This window comes from Notolabrus celidotus, unplaced genomic scaffold, assembly GCF_009762535.1.
Source record: "Notolabrus celidotus isolate fNotCel1 unplaced genomic scaffold, fNotCel1.pri scaffold_287_arrow_ctg1, whole genome shotgun sequence".
NCBI lineage: Eukaryota > Metazoa > Chordata > Actinopteri > Labriformes > Labridae > Notolabrus > Notolabrus celidotus.
In genome coordinates, this window is record NW_023260126.1 from 47122 (window position 1) to 52857 (window position 5736).

At 39.6% G+C, this 5736-nt stretch overlaps 1 long non-coding RNA gene across 1 annotated transcript; it reads left to right on the forward strand.

Moving 5' to 3' along the window:
• Window positions 1-3538: 3538 nt before the first annotated feature.
• Window positions 3539-4962, forward strand: LOC117809446. Its single transcript, XR_004630462.1, has 3 exons — window positions 3539-3630; window positions 4335-4514; window positions 4703-4962. It is a non-coding gene; the product is annotated as an uncharacterized LOC117809446 (long non-coding RNA).
• Window positions 4963-5736: the final 774 nt, after the last annotated feature.

Genomic DNA, 5736 nt, shown 5'->3' on the forward strand with positions numbered 1-5736 from the left:
TTCAGACTTTTTCACTCGTCTCATTAATTCAATATATATATATATATATATATATATATATATATATATATTTGGGTATTTTGCACCTTTATTAGAGAGAAGAGGGCAGTAGATAGAGCTGGAAACTGAGAGAGAATGGTGAAATGACATGTGGGAAAAGGGGCTGCAGGCTGAAATCAAGAGCAGGCCAACCTCTGCAATGGCGCACAATTTAACCATGAGGCCAAATCCGCACCATAGTCATCTCATTTTTAAATGTGTATCTTCAACTTCTCTCTAAGCCACTGTTACCGTTTTCTTCAAGCACCTTTAAGTGCGTCGGACTGCAGGAGGAGCTGATGTACCCGGTGTAAATCCAGGCATGCACAGAAACTATGTTTCTGAATCTGCCTACTATACAGTCCCTCCAGGAAGTTGCGATTTCGCGATCGCAACTATCAACGCAAATTCAACCAATCAGCGCGATTTTTTCGCGGCCCTGCAATTTTTTACAATCTCCGCAACTTTCCTGCAAATTTGACCAATTACCTCAATCTCAGCCCCTGCACGACATCGGTTTTGTCATCAATTTGACTTCCTTGGAACATAAACGTAAGCACTTTTCAGCAACAAAACACGAACGGGTGAAAAGAGAGGACAGCAGGCAGGACAAGTGACCATGACAACGTTGTTATTTATAGATTGAGGGGCTCAGTGTTAGCTTGGTCTCTACCTGCAGCAGGTGTGCTTTATGAACCAGCTCTCCCTCCTCCATGCATCTGTCTCTTCTTCATTGATGATTTTTACCCCCCGGTGTGCGTTAGTGACAAAGACACAACCGGGGGACGTCTGTTTACTATTTGATGTTTGACGTTGTTGCCGTGGTTACCGTAAAAAGCTCTGCATCTACAGCTTGATTTAATCCAGTTTGGTGAAACATCAGACACATTCAGTAAGTTTTGATCAACTCCTTGTCATCAAAGATGCAGATTCATTTCAGAGTGCCGTGAACTGACTGTGCATCAGTCGCAGCGAGGTGCATTCAGGGACCGTCATAAATGTGCAATATAGTCCTTTCATGGCATTTTTTTGTGAATCAAGAGAATCAAAATATAGTCAGTGGCCACATCAAGAATGATTTCTAAAAACAACTATAATTTAGTGTATTTACTTGCCCCTGAGATGTTATTAGGGGAAAAAAGCAAAAAAAAAATTGCAACTTTCACCGCAATTTTTTCAAAAAGCTGTCGCAAATTCAGGCTTTTTGGGCCGCAACAATCACAAAAAAATCCTGCGAAATCCTGGAGGGACTGACTATACTAGCAGTACGTACTGATTTGACCAAAATTCAGTATTTAGCATATAGTAGGTGAAAAAGAGCAAAATCTGCAGTATGCCAAAACTACCCGGATGTCGTACTGATTCAGGAACATTTCTCCATTGGACCAGTCTCCCTCATGTACTGTTTCCCACAATGCAAAGCTCTAACGTTACGCTTTTTCTTTTATAGCTATATGAGGGGGGGAATTCTTAATTTCCATATGAACCACTTCTTAACTTTTTAAATCATAAGTGATGCTAAAGAAGCAGTTTTGCTATCAGCTTGGCCGCTGTTTACTTCCACTTCCCCAAATCAGAAATCCAACAGAACAGTCACACTACATGCTACCTTCAAACGCAGTTTGCTGTACGTAATGCATACTACATTTATAGGTAGTATGTAGGAGGTGGTTTCAAAAACAGCCAAATACTCCTCCAGGCTGGGAATCGAACCAATTCTTGATGTGAAACAACACAATGACCAAACTGCCACCATGCTGCCCTGCACCATTAAGAGTTTCAATGACAGACACACAGATAGGTAGGGAGGAAGGCAGGTAGGTACTTCATTCATCCCCAGGGGAAAAATTCAGGTATATTCCATCACTATATACATATACAGTAAATTGAAATAGATGATAGTTTATAACAATAGTTTTTTTAGTTTTGAATAGCTGCAGGATACATGAGCTGAAGCAAACAGTTTAACCTCCTTATTGAGATGTGTTTTCCTGGACGAGAAGTGTCTCAGTTAAACCATCCTTGACTAGAGATAAACTTACATTGCATAGGTCTGAGACTATTTATTAGACATTTGTTTTTGGAACTGTTGCATATGCTTTAAAGGTGACATATCACGCTTTTTTCATCAAAATATATATGTCTAAGAGGTCCCCAAAACATGTCTTTAAAGTTTATGCTCAAAAAACCCACTTTGAAATCAGATTTTGGCATGCCTGAAAAGCCCTCTTCTTCAGTCCTCCTCAGAACACTCTGTTTTCCCTTTGACCACGCCCCCTCAGGAAGTGGATGTGCATCGGCTGTCCAGCACGTTGATCTAATGTTTACATGTTGGCTGAATATACACGGCTGCTCAGAGATCACGTCACTTCAACCCTCTGAATCTGATCCAGAATCTGATCCTGACGGAGAGGCGCCTGTAGCAGGACCTTTCTGAACGATTGGTCACAGATTTAGTGTTTCTTGTTTTATTTATCAGTATGTCGACGTGTGTCTTGGTACACAGCTACGAACATGTAGCTATGTGGCTATGCTAACTAGCGCTAGCACTTATCCATGATAAATAAAAATCATCCACTAGATCTTCAAATCTGCAGACTTGGGGTGTAAAACCGACCTCTACCAGAAAGGCAGCAGGACCTTTCTGAAGGATTGGTCACAGATTCTGTGTTTCTTGTTGTTTTATTTGTCAGTATGTCGACGTGTGTCTTGGTACACAGCTACAGCTACAGCTATGAACATGTAGCTATGTGGCTATGCTAACTAGCGCTAGCACTTATCCATGGTAAATAAAAATCATCCACTAGATGTTCAAATCTGCAGACGTGGGGAGTAAAACCGACCTTTGTGTTTATTAAGACAGCCTACAACTAGCATGCCTCCCTCCTAAGCTCCTTGTTAGCACACATGTGTGCAGGTAATGAAAAACGGAGGAGGGATTCAGTATTATTTTATACAGTCTATGGGCTGAACAAGCTCCGAGCTCTGACTCCGTGACAGACCGGATATTGTTGTTACGTAACAAAAACACGGAAGTCTGAAACGGCTCGTTTCACACACATTTACAGAAAGGTGTAGAAATCAAAACAGGGGCAGAATGGATTTTTTTCATTCTCGGGGGGTTTGTAGACATGCCATGGACACATATTTCAGGTAGAGAACCATTAAAAAGTCCATTTTGCATGATATGTCACCTTTAACATTGAACCAAAAAAATAGACCAAAACATGACAATGAGAGATGTAAAGGGCCAAAAATAGCAGACACTTCAACCTAAGTAACTTGCACCTGGAATTTCCCCTTTTGTTCCTTACTACTATACACACCTCTAATACACACGGTTATTTGATCTGTTGGTGTATAAAAATGTTGACTGCAACTTTAATGTCTGTAGACATAACACAGTGAGTAGTGAAGGGTTTTGTAAAAACTTTGAAAACAAGACTGATTCCCTGTTCAGTCAAAACCACCTACACCTGCACCACTACACTGACTTACACACCCAACTAAGCCGCTCCCCCAACATTGGAAAAGACTGCCTCCGGATTTGTGTCTCCTGTTTCCCTCCAAAACACACCAGGAAGAAGAAAGGTGAGTTTGCTCAGTTGATCTGTGAGTAATGTAAGTTAGTTCAAGCTCATTTGAAATGAATGAGTTATCTTTACGTTTAAGATCTGATATAACTCAATTATCATAGTTTTACATTGACCCAGAACACTGTCTAACTATAACTAAGAGACCGCAATCAGTTATTGAGAAGCCTGTGTTTGAATGTGGATAGCATCAGATATTTCATGAATAAATCCTGGTTAAAGAAGGAAGACTTCTTCACTCCATGAAACAAAGACTCTCAGATTTACAGGGATTAAAAGCTGACTTTAAATTCAGGAATGACCCTCTAAAGGCTTTTAGGATTCATAGATTTCCTCTGCTGCCTTCCTATGAGAAACTCATTCTGCAGTTCCAAGTTGTACCACAGAGAGGTGCTGTTGAGCCACCTCTGTGTGTTTATTGCACTGGAGCACAGAGAGACCTGTGTGTTTTCAGATGGATTGTAAAGGCTGGGGTGATATTAAGGTCATCATACCCTGGTATTCATCTCTGAAGCTTTGAAGCTGCATGCAATAAATACATACATCTAGTTCAAACTGCTTTCTTCTCCTCCAAAGACGGTGTTTTATTTAAATCTCCCTCTGTTCACTCTGCTGTAATGGAAGTTAAAGGAGAGAGTTGACACAGAGAGGTGATACTGAGGGCCTCTGTCAGTGTTTCTCTTCTCTTTATCTTTCTGGCAGGTTACCACTGAGCTTATGAGCCAGATGGAGCTGAAATACTCACAGTGGTTCGATGCGAGTGGCCCACATCTGTGCGTGTTTGTGCATGAAACATCAGCCACCTCTGGAGATTAATCCACAATCTGGGCTACTGGTCTCTGCAGGGAAGCCTGAATGGAGTTGAGCCTCTGCATGTCTGTGGTGAATATTTTAAGCTTTGTATCTGAATATTTTCATGTGCTTTTTAGTTCCCCTAGAGCCTGACTTTAAGACCAGAAACAAGCATGCTCACTTCATAACCTTTAATATCGTTTTACACAATAAAATCTGCTCTAAATCACCTCTGACTCCCACTCCCACATAAAATCTTGTTTTTTAATTTCTTGCAGAATCCAGCCAAAGGTCTCACTGCCAAACTTAACCTCCCCACTGAGCACAATATTCTGATTCGTGTGTCATTAACGCTTGTTTTTGTTAGTATGAGCTGTGGAAAATTGGATTAGGCAGAAAATCAAGCAGTATAAACATCAGATATCTTAAATACGGATCATAACACAACAGGTAGCAGCTTTTTATGACTTCACAAGAAGTTAGTGGTTGTTTAACTTTGTTAAGCCTGAACCATCAAATAATTGTCATAAAATTCTAATTCTTTGAACATGGAGTGTTTATTGGACCTTCTGACTAATAAAAAACACATTTGATACATCAGGCATTTTGGTGCAATATTTTAGCTCAAAGTTTCTTCTTTTTTAAACAAACTAAAACGTATAAAAACAGAATTTCCAGCCTATCAAAATTTGAGTTTCCTTCAAATTTTCCCAAAGTAATTCCAAACCTAGAAATGATTTCTTTTCCATATTGCACGACAATGTCATACATATTTTGTAGCAAAAAAAACTAATTTATTGTATATTTATTCTCTGAATTGTTAAATTTTCAGTGGAAATCAATGAGCAAATGATAATTATTTACTAGGGAGCCATGGCATTCAACTAGTCATCAATCATCATGATACAGCAGGTTTCATATATAAAAATACAACATACAGTACGTTATAAATATCTCAATTTCAACTCTATATATACCTGAATTATGTCATTCAACATGTTCTTAACAATAAAAAGACTGTACGTTCCTTTCTGGAATGCATCATGTTTGAAATTTAATACAATTATGATTGACAGATCTACAAATAAATTGCCTTATAAACTCTGAAGGAAAGGATCTTTAAATTTCTCTGTGGCTACAAATGTCCAACCCCAAGCAGCAACATCTGGCCAATGAGAAATGAAGACTTGGTGCAAGTGCAAAAAAACTGCAGTTCCTTAAGTGTCCACTTGAGGCTGGCTCCAAAAGTCCTGGAAGCCACATCTAGTGTTGTAGTACTCAAGACCAGTCTTGGTCTCGAGGCCGCTGTTTC